The sequence below is a fragment of the Varanus komodoensis genome, unplaced genomic scaffold (assembly GCF_004798865.1).
Source record: "Varanus komodoensis strain SLA01 unplaced genomic scaffold, ASM479886v1 scaffold4, whole genome shotgun sequence".
Lineage (NCBI taxonomy): Eukaryota > Metazoa > Chordata > Lepidosauria > Squamata > Varanidae > Varanus > Varanus komodoensis.
The window spans coordinates 27,460,968-27,470,896 of record NW_025335941.1 but is presented as its reverse complement, the minus strand read 5'-3'; positions in this window follow the sequence as shown (position 1 = coordinate 27,470,896).

The window sequence follows — 9,929 nt, the reverse complement described above, 5'->3', positions numbered from 1 at the left end:
TGGGTCCTCCCAACCACTAATCATTGGTGCTTTCTGGCTTTGGTGCACTTTTATCCCTCTTCTAAACGATTTCAATGTTTTTCCAAAGGTGTATTGCTGGCAAGACCACCAAGTTAAAATATGGTGGTATTTTTAGCTTCCTCCACAGTCCTGGAATGTGGTCCCAGAAAGTTTCTCCAGAATGGAATTTGGCCGTCATCTGAAATATGTGCAGTAGTTCTGCTCGGTCAGGCTGCAATTCTATGCACACTTACTTGGGAGTAAGCCCCACTGAATTTCAAATGGTGCTTTCTTTTGAGTAAATATGCTGGCATGGGCTACATGTCCGGTCAAGATCTAAGATGCATTGTGCATGTATGTGTGTATGTATGTATGCATTTCAGGAGGTATTGGAAGCAACACATGTTGATTCCTGCTTGACTTCTAGAGGCAGGGAGTTCCACAGAAGTGGAGCCACCACACTGAAGGCTCTTCTCTCAGTGGGTTCCAAATGGACATAGCTCCATGCAAGAACTACTAGGATGATGCTGTCTGATCACCTCAGTGACCAGGCAGTTTGTTAAGGAGGAACAGCTGTATCCTAGTAACTGAGCCCTATCTCAATTACTCTCCTTTTGTGTCTGTTGTTTTAATATGTTCTTACATTCACTTAATAACTCATGATATTCTTTGCTGTGTTCTGTGCTTGCAAGGTCATAACTGCACTGGGACATTAATAATCTTTGATTGCTGTTTGTACTTGAATAAAATGCACTCTGGAGTATTATAATTGAACGTCCAAAATTGTCCCCAATACAACACTGTATTGATTTTCAATTAGTCTGTTTCTACTGGGATCAAAAGATGATTCAGTTACCCTGTGGTTTCATGGAAACATAAGAATCCACATCAGTTGGTAGTAGGAATTCAAGAAAAAAATATCAGTCTTACTAACTACTCAGAATGGATTTCAGTAACTCCAGGAGACCCATTAAGATGGTCGTGTAAGCTTCTTCAAAATGAAGAAGAAGAATGTCTTCATGAGTGGATGGATTCATTTTCCAGTCGTAGCTGAATGAATTTTAAATAGGAACTGTTCTAGTTAAAGAGAATTCTCCAACAAAACTTTAAATTAGACTATTTCATGCGAAGGAATATCCTGCCACAGAGAAAACAAGTTGATCAAAGATGAGTCAGGGGAGCCCCCCATTCCCTCTGATGCCAGTTACTTGTTAAATAACTCATCAACCTTCCATCTGAGATCTTTCTATTTCAAAGTTCACTAGCTTCCTCCAACTAATCACCCCAGGAGAAAAACTGCCAATAATGGATAATTAAGTTGCATGGGGCTCTATTAAAACTTTACAGGACAATATTTTTGAGATCTGTAGTTTTAAATTAGCTGCAATGGGCATTGTTAAGGAGATACTGTTTGCATAAGACATAAACAGTAGGGGGATGTACATTAAGAGTATTCTCCAGTGATTGAAAATTACAGCAAATTCATTTTACTCCATTCCAAAATTAGAAATAGAGCCCTGAGCATTCATTAAGGAATGCAATAGCACATCAAGACAGAACTCCAGCGAGCCACTTTTCCGTTCTGGCATACAGGATGATTCACTTTGTTAAAAGTTGATGTGAGATAAAATCAAACATTTTAACAACTTTCTAATGAACCAAATAATGTATTGACTGCTTGGATACACTGATGGTCAAATGAACTTCCCAATATTTAATGCTACGGCTTAATTAAAGAAAACTTTCTGTTATGCTATAAACACTGCAGGCTTATGTTGCTGTTGGTCTTTGGAAGACCTGACATTTTCAAAAGTGCCTTGTTCAAGAGAGCTACACAGGCATTGCACTGACATGGATCTTGTAATACTTGCTAATAAAGCCATAAAACAATTTAATTTTATTCTCATGCATATGCAGTTGTCTGCAGCATTAGCCCATTGGGTTGAATTATTTCAAGTAAGAAGGCTAACCTTTAAGATAGAAAATCTCACTGTGCATTTTGGAAATAGTCACAGCACTCAGCTTGGAAACAACGATGAAATCTAAGTGCAGCTCCTAGAAGTGTTATTTGAAGCCAGATGCTCTGGAAACTTGGGATACATTAATTAGCTGCCTAGCTTCTTAGGATCCTTTTGTATATTACACTTTAGGAGTATACCTAAGATGTTTTAAGTGTACAGCAAAACATGGACAGCTGCAGACTCCATGGCAACCATTTTAGACATGGTCAACCTCGTCTCTTGGCAGCCATTTTGTGAAAGCACCAAGAAATTCTCCAGATTACAAATGTACTCACTAAGCCCAAAGTGCTGAGATACCTAGTGTAAGGAATGACTGTGATAAACACATATTTACACACATGCAGCTCCTGAATGAATGCACATGTAAAATATGTAGAGTGGCCCATTGTTTCCAGTTGTCCAATTTCTCCTAGTTTTCTACTTACTCTACTTCTGTTACACTACTTCCCTCTGCCCACAGCACACTAACAACCAACAGGAGTTCAGGATGCTGGTCTCCAAGGAAGCATACAATTATATATCAACTTGTGTATTCCAAACAAATTATCTGTTGAAGAAAATCTACAATAATCAAAAGCATTTCAGAAAACACATGTTGAATTATCCTAGTTTTAGGGCTGGTAACATCCATTCAATCGAGATGGGACAAAAATGCATGCGGTGAGTCAAAATGCTAATTTACATCTGGTTATTGGCTCTGCTATACAAAGACATACCAGGAGCTGTATCTACAGTATATTGAAACCTGTTCAGGCATTCTAAGCCTGAGCAAGGCAAATGTACATGGGAAGGAGTTTTCCAGCCCTGCACATCTCCCTTACTACATTTGTCATCCTCAACTCCTGGAGGCAACCATTTGAAGAGAAGAGCATCCTCTGTTTATGGACGTTCTCCATGTCATTACTAATCAGTGTTACTGCAAATTGTTATTGGGTTGTAAACCATGGTACAGGTCTCACACATAACAACAACCCTGAGACATGGAACTTATTTTCAATACCAAAACTGATTTGGGCTCACAGTCCTTCCACACAAAAGTCCACTCTTGGTCACACACATACATTGTTCGTATGTTGTTAAACAATTGAGAATCATTTGAATAAATTGATGCCAATTTATTCAAAATCACCCAAAGCTCTACTGGTAGAACCTTCTGATATATTCACATTGCTCAAAATGTTTCCAGAGATTAGATATATTCACAATATAACCTCAGAAACCACACATTTCAGAAGATCCTCCATTTACAATAACCTCACTCTTACAGCATTAATATATTGGATAAAGAAGCATCATACAATTCATACAATGCAAACAATGTAAAAGTTTAGTAAATTTTTACAACGGATTAAAGAATATGGTGAGGGTTATGGGAATGAAAATAAATAGAGAGAACGAAACTGTTAGTTAAAAACCTTATATGAGAACAAAAAGAAAGACTCCAGGTACAAGTAGATTTGCAGATTGTTAAAAAGGTTAAATACTTGGGAATCTATCTTACAGGTAAATGTACTACTTTGAAAGAAGATAATTATGATAAATTATTGAAGGCTATTAAAGGTGATTTGGAAAAATGGGCCAATTTACAATTATCTTTGATGGGAAGAATAGCACTTGTTAAAATGAATATATTACCTAAACTTCTGTTTCTGTTTCAAATGATTCCCATAAAAATTGATAAAAAATTCTTTGATGATCTAAATTTTCAAATTTCGAGATTTATCTCGAAAAAAGAAACCAAGGATTAAATTAAAAATGCTTCAGGAAGCTAAAAGGAATGGAGGTTTTGGTCTTCCTGATTGGATGTTGTATTATCAAGCGTCTGTTTTAATGTGGTTAAAAGAATGGATAACTTTGCGAAATAAGAGAATTTTGTATCTTGAAGGTCATGACTGGCAGATGGGTTGACATGCTTATATGTGGTATGAAAAAGCTAAGCCACATGGGTCTTTTCTGAGTCATTTCATTAGAAGATCTCTAATGTCAGTGTGGGAAAAACTAAAGCCAAAAGTGTATAATAAATTACCAAGATGGCTCTCACCTATGGAAGCTTTTGTATATCCAAATGTATTGAACTTTGAAAAGATCATAAGATATGACGATATCTTGGATAAGGATGGTGGCCTGAAACTGGAGCAAGAAGTACAAGAACAGGAACTTAGTATTTCCTGGTGGTATAAGGTGCAGATGCAATCGAGATATGCTAAAGACTGTAAAACATGGGGGTTTTATAAAGACCTAACAGAGTTTGATCAAGTGATGCTTAAAACAGATGAGAAAATTATTAAAAGACTATATGATTTTTTACTTGACAGGAAAATGGAAGGGGAACAGGTTAAGGAAACTATGATAACATGGGCACAAAACTTTGGATTTAATATTGAATTAGAAAAGTGGCAAAAACTATGGGAAAGAAACATTAAAGTAACTTTAGCAACTTCATATAAAGAAAATTTATATAAAATGTTCTATAGATGGTATTTGTCACCAAGTCGATTAGCTAAGGTGTTTCCAGATATGTCAAATAGATGTTGGAAATGTAAACATAAAGTGGGTACTTTCTATCATATGTGGTGGACTTGTGATAATGCAAAAAAAGTACTGGATTAAAATACATAGATGGATGGAGGAAATATTACAAAAACCCTGTGCTTTTAAACCTGAAGTTTTCTTGTTAGGCATCATACCGGAAGATATTAACAGACAGGAAATGTACCTGATGCTGCACCTAATCACAATGGCGAGGATTGCATTTGCTCAATATTGCTCAACCCACCGATGGATTGATTGTAAGAAAGATGTTGGACTGCACAGAAATGGATAGATTGACTTTATCATTGAAGGAGAAAGAGGATACTGACTTCTATCAAACTTGGGATTCTTTCTGTAACTGGCTGGAGAAATGGGACTTGGCGTAAACTTAGAGATGTTTTCAAATTATTATAAATTGATTTGAATTTGACTTTAGAATGTTTAAAAAATATGTAGTAGGGGGTTGACCCAGTATATCCGATGTATGTGATGTTTGATGTTTTTAGTGTTAGTTTAAAATTTTAATAAAATTAAAAAAATACAATGCAAACAATGTAAAACAAAAGTTAAAATGCAATGATTCTTTCACATTTTGTAATGATTTGTGTCAATTTGTTATTATTCTCCTCCTCCTCCTCCTCCTCCTCCTCCTCCTCCTCCTCTTTCTGTTTCAAGACATACTTGCTGAAATCCTTTGGAATGCTATGATCACTTTAGTAAATTGCATATGGAACATCAGCTCGAGATCCTTCTTCCTTGCTGATTTCTAGGCCATGTTGGGTGCTATACCATGTGGCCTGCAGATGAAGAAATAAGGTGGAAATTGCTACCTGTAAAATGCTTGGGCCTACTTTGTAGAAATGGTTTTAAGACTGGACGCTAGAACATACATGCAGTGCCCCTTTTCTCTTTTCCATCAAATCCCTCCTTTTCAGAAAAGCCAGTGGCTTCATTATGGAGTCACTGCTTTACAGTGTGTTGTAATCCATTAATCCCCTGTTGAACACTGGCAATCCAGGCCTAGAACCTTCCCAACAGATGACTATCTAGTCTTTGCTTACAGACCTCCAACAATGGAAAGCCCCTTCCCAGCATTAATTGATTCTGTTGTTGAACTGCTCTTACAATTAAGGTTCATATTGTTCTTATGGTTCTTCCTCTTACACTTCAACTAAAATCTTCTCTGCTATAATTTAACCCCTCGGAAGCAGAGAACAATTCTTTGCCTTCCTCTATGAGACAGTCCTTCAGGTATTTGAAACAATCATGTGCCACCTGTGGTCTTCTCTGTAAATGTGTGTCATTGAACTGAATGCATATTCTTCTCCATTCTACCCTTGCATCTGTTATCTTCACCTCTCTTTGCTGTTTCCCTTATGTCAAACTTTAAGTCAAAATGACTCCAGGATAAAAGTGTGTGGAAGCACTAAGCAGACTTGATAATAAAAAGGATAAACTATGAGCATTCCCCAGAGTACTGTTAAATACTTGAGTACTGTTACTCATGTCCTCCACAAAGCTGGGCTTTATGAAAGAGAAAAGGTATGCAGGAACTACAGAAAATATGCAGCTTAATTTCTACTTTGTCTCAGTCTTTACCCAAAATCAGGTCTATGAGTACCCACCCCCTCCCACCCTTCTCCAACAGATATGAAGTACAAACTGAAGGGTCAGAATTGAAGATTAATCAACAAATGGTCAAGGGAAATCTAATTTCTTTGAAAGAGTGCAAATGCCCAGGGCCTAGAATAATAAAGGAACTGGCAGAAGAATTCTCTGAACTACCCTCTATTATCTTTGAGAAATCATGGAGGACAGGTGAAGTGCCAGATGACTGGGGGAGATCTAATGTTGTCCCTATCTTCAAAAAGGACAAAAAGGAGGATTCTGGGAACTACTGACAAGTTAATCTGACATAAATCCCTGGGAAAATTCTGGAGAAGATAATAAAGAAGTCAGTCTGTAAGCACCTTGGAGAAAATGAATAAATGACTAGAAGCCAGCATGGATTTATCAATAATAGGGCTTGCTAGACTAATCTGATTTCATTTTTAGATTGAATAACCTCGCTTGTGGATCATGGGAATGGTGTGGACATAATATATCTTGATTTCAGCAAAGCTTTTTGACAAAGTACGCATAACATTCTGATCAGCAAACTGGCCAAAAGTGGGCTAGATGGAACAACTATCAGGTAGAGCCATAGCTGGCTACAGATTTGGACTGTTTCTCAATGGCACCTTCTCAAACTGGGGAGAGGTAACAGGTGGGTACTACAGGGCTCAGTCCTGGATCCAGTACTTTTCAATGCTTTTATTAATGACTTGTATGAAGAGGTTCAGGGAATGCTGATCAAATTTTCAGATGACACAAAATTGGGTGGCTTAGGTAATACCTTCAAAGACAGGGAAAAAAATGAAGTAGTCTTGATAGAGCTGGAGCACTGGCCTAAAAGCAATGGAATGAAATACAGTAGGGACAAATGCCAAGTTCTACTCCTTGGTAAAGGGAATAAAAGACACAGTTAAAAGATGGAAGATACTTGATTCAGCACTACTGCAAGTGAGAAGGTTCTTAGAATTGTCATAGGTCACAGGCTGAATATGAGTCAACAATGTGATGTGTCTACAAAAAAACTAATGCTATATTGGGTTATGTTAATAGAGGTATTACTTCCAAATCATGTGAAGTAGTGGTTCTTCTCAACTCAGAACTGGTTAGGTCCCATCTTAAGTACTCTGTCCATTTTTGGGCACCACTCTTCAAGGAGGAGGCAGACAAACTGGAAAGAGTTCAGAGGTGGGCAAGAAGGATGATCCAGGGACTAGAAACAACGTCCTAGAGGAGGGGAGGGGAGAATGAGAAAACTGGGCATGTCCAGCCTTGAGAAGGGAAGACTAAGGGAAGATTTGATGGCACCGTACAAGTACTTGAAAGGCTGTCGCAAAGAGGAAAGGCAAGATCTCAATCATCCGAGGGTGCAGGACATATAATAATGGACTTAAGTTACAGGAAATCAGATTCTGGCTAGATATCAGGAAAAATTTCCTGACGATGGGACCAATTACCAAGGAAGATGGTGGGCATCCCTCACTAGAAGCATTCAAAGGCCCCATCTGTCAGGGCTGCATTGAGCAGTTAGATGAACTCAATTCCAACTCTACATTATTCTATGTAGAAAAAGGCTCCTTGGTCTGAGCAGGGTATAATTGAACTTTTTGCCCTTGCTGCAAAATGTGGTATGTGGCAGAAAGCCAACAGTGTTGACTGCCCAGAAAACACCATCTGCCCTTAATTACAATGCCCCTCTGGTGCATTTTGCAAGCTTGCTAAAAGAATGCATTGCTGTAAAGAACTCAAACTATCTTTATAAAGATGGGTAAAGTTTGCAGCATTTTCCAACAATAAATTCCAGGACAATATGGCCTAGTCTGCATCTATGACATCAATAGATTACTTAACCCATGAGTTGTCAGGGCCTCTTCCGCTTTGCATATGTTTTGCAAGTCCAAAAATCAGGCAGTTGTGTTGACCCTTGTGTGTGTGGCTGCATACATACAACACAGAGCAGCGGTACATAGTATCATTTTTTTTAAAGGATTGGCTAACAGTCATAAAATCACACACTGGCAAGGTAATGGTTAGCATGGAATGGTTAAAATGATGAACATGGGTTGGTTAGACCTGAGACTGCATGAAGAAGGGAAAGAAAGAGCTATACAAATCCCTAATAACATTAAGACCATCAGCTCAAGATTTGCCTGGACTGAGTCTCTTTTCCCAGCACCAGGGAGAAACATTTTAGTTCAAAGACAACAAGTACATTCTAGCAGTTTCTGCTTTCATCAGGAACAGGTCTATTGTAAAGCTAATGAGCCTTAATTACACATTCAAAACTAACCCACTCCAAAGTACTTTACATGCAAGAAAAATAGCTCACAATAATATAATGTTCCTGGGGAAAACTATTCCTCCCCTGCCCACAGTTGTTGTGCAGCTAAGCTCAGAAGAAAAGAAGTTGGGGGTCTGGTGTTGCAGACTATGTCACCATTCTTGTTAATCAGAAAATCCAGGCACTATTACCCTGTAAGCCCTGGTTCCACTACATCACTCACTCACATACACACATGCATTTTCAAGGTGACCAGTTTCTGTGGGAGAATAAAATATCTGTTTTGGAGGCAGTCCAGGTTAAAGTTAACCGCAAGAACTAGTTCTTAGAAAATTATATCCCAACACAGATCTTCAAGTAAAATCCAGCTTGTAACATGAATATCATCATCATCATCATCATCATCATCATCAACTGAAACAATAATACCAACTGAATTTAAATGCTACTAGGGGTTCATCATGTATATATTCTTTAGGCAATCCTATACTTGCATACACAGAAATAAGTCCCAGAGAATTCAATGGCACTTACTTCCAGGAGGTCTTAAAGGACTGCCTCTTTAATTACCTGTTTTTTTATATATTTATATGTCCCTGAGTTCCTTCTCTGTATACAAAATGTCCCCCAGGTCTTAGACTGAGAGTTAAATACAGCTCCCTGAATTAATCTATAGGAGTCTAAGAAGATACAGTGCAGTGATTGCAGGTAGGTGCCCATACCTTTTCTTAACAACATGTTGTATTCTGATACTTCACATGATCCCGTCTATAGAACTCTAGACTCTTACTAGTGATTGACCATTAGGAATGGAATCAGAAATATAAGCTTGATCATTTGTGAAGTTTGGTAAGTATTTCTGTACTAAGTGTAAGTTCATCATACAATAAATGCAAGATTGGTATAACCTGCAAATGTGAAATATCCACAAGCAATTAAACAGGTATAGCATTCACATTATCTCAATACTGTACATTTTCAGTAGATATTGTTGGACTGATGTACATTAACATGTGGACCAACAATCACTCTTCATACTTTACCTGAGAGCACATAAGCATTATTGGTGTGAGTTGACCTGTCCGATTGATGTGAATGGGTTAACCACTCTGGGTTACAGTGGCCTACAGTGTTCCTGCTTGGAGTGAGGATTTGAACCCATTTATCAGAGGTCCTGGTCCAGCCCATTAGCCCCTTCTCCACAAGAGGCACTAGGGTGAAGTTTTCAGGGAGGAGGCAGATGCACAAGTTTCTCTATGCCTGATGGAGGAAGTAAAAGGCACCATACATTTCTGGTGCTCTTTTTAAACCTAATAGTATGGTGTGTGTGTGTGTGTGTGTGTGTGTGAGAGAGAGAGAGAGAGAGAGAGAGAGAGAGAGAGAGAGAGAGAGAGGAATTAGTCACCACTTTCACACCATGCCTCAATCCAATTCTCTTGTCCTCTACAAGTGCTTTTATGAAAAGAGGAAGATACCAAAGAACC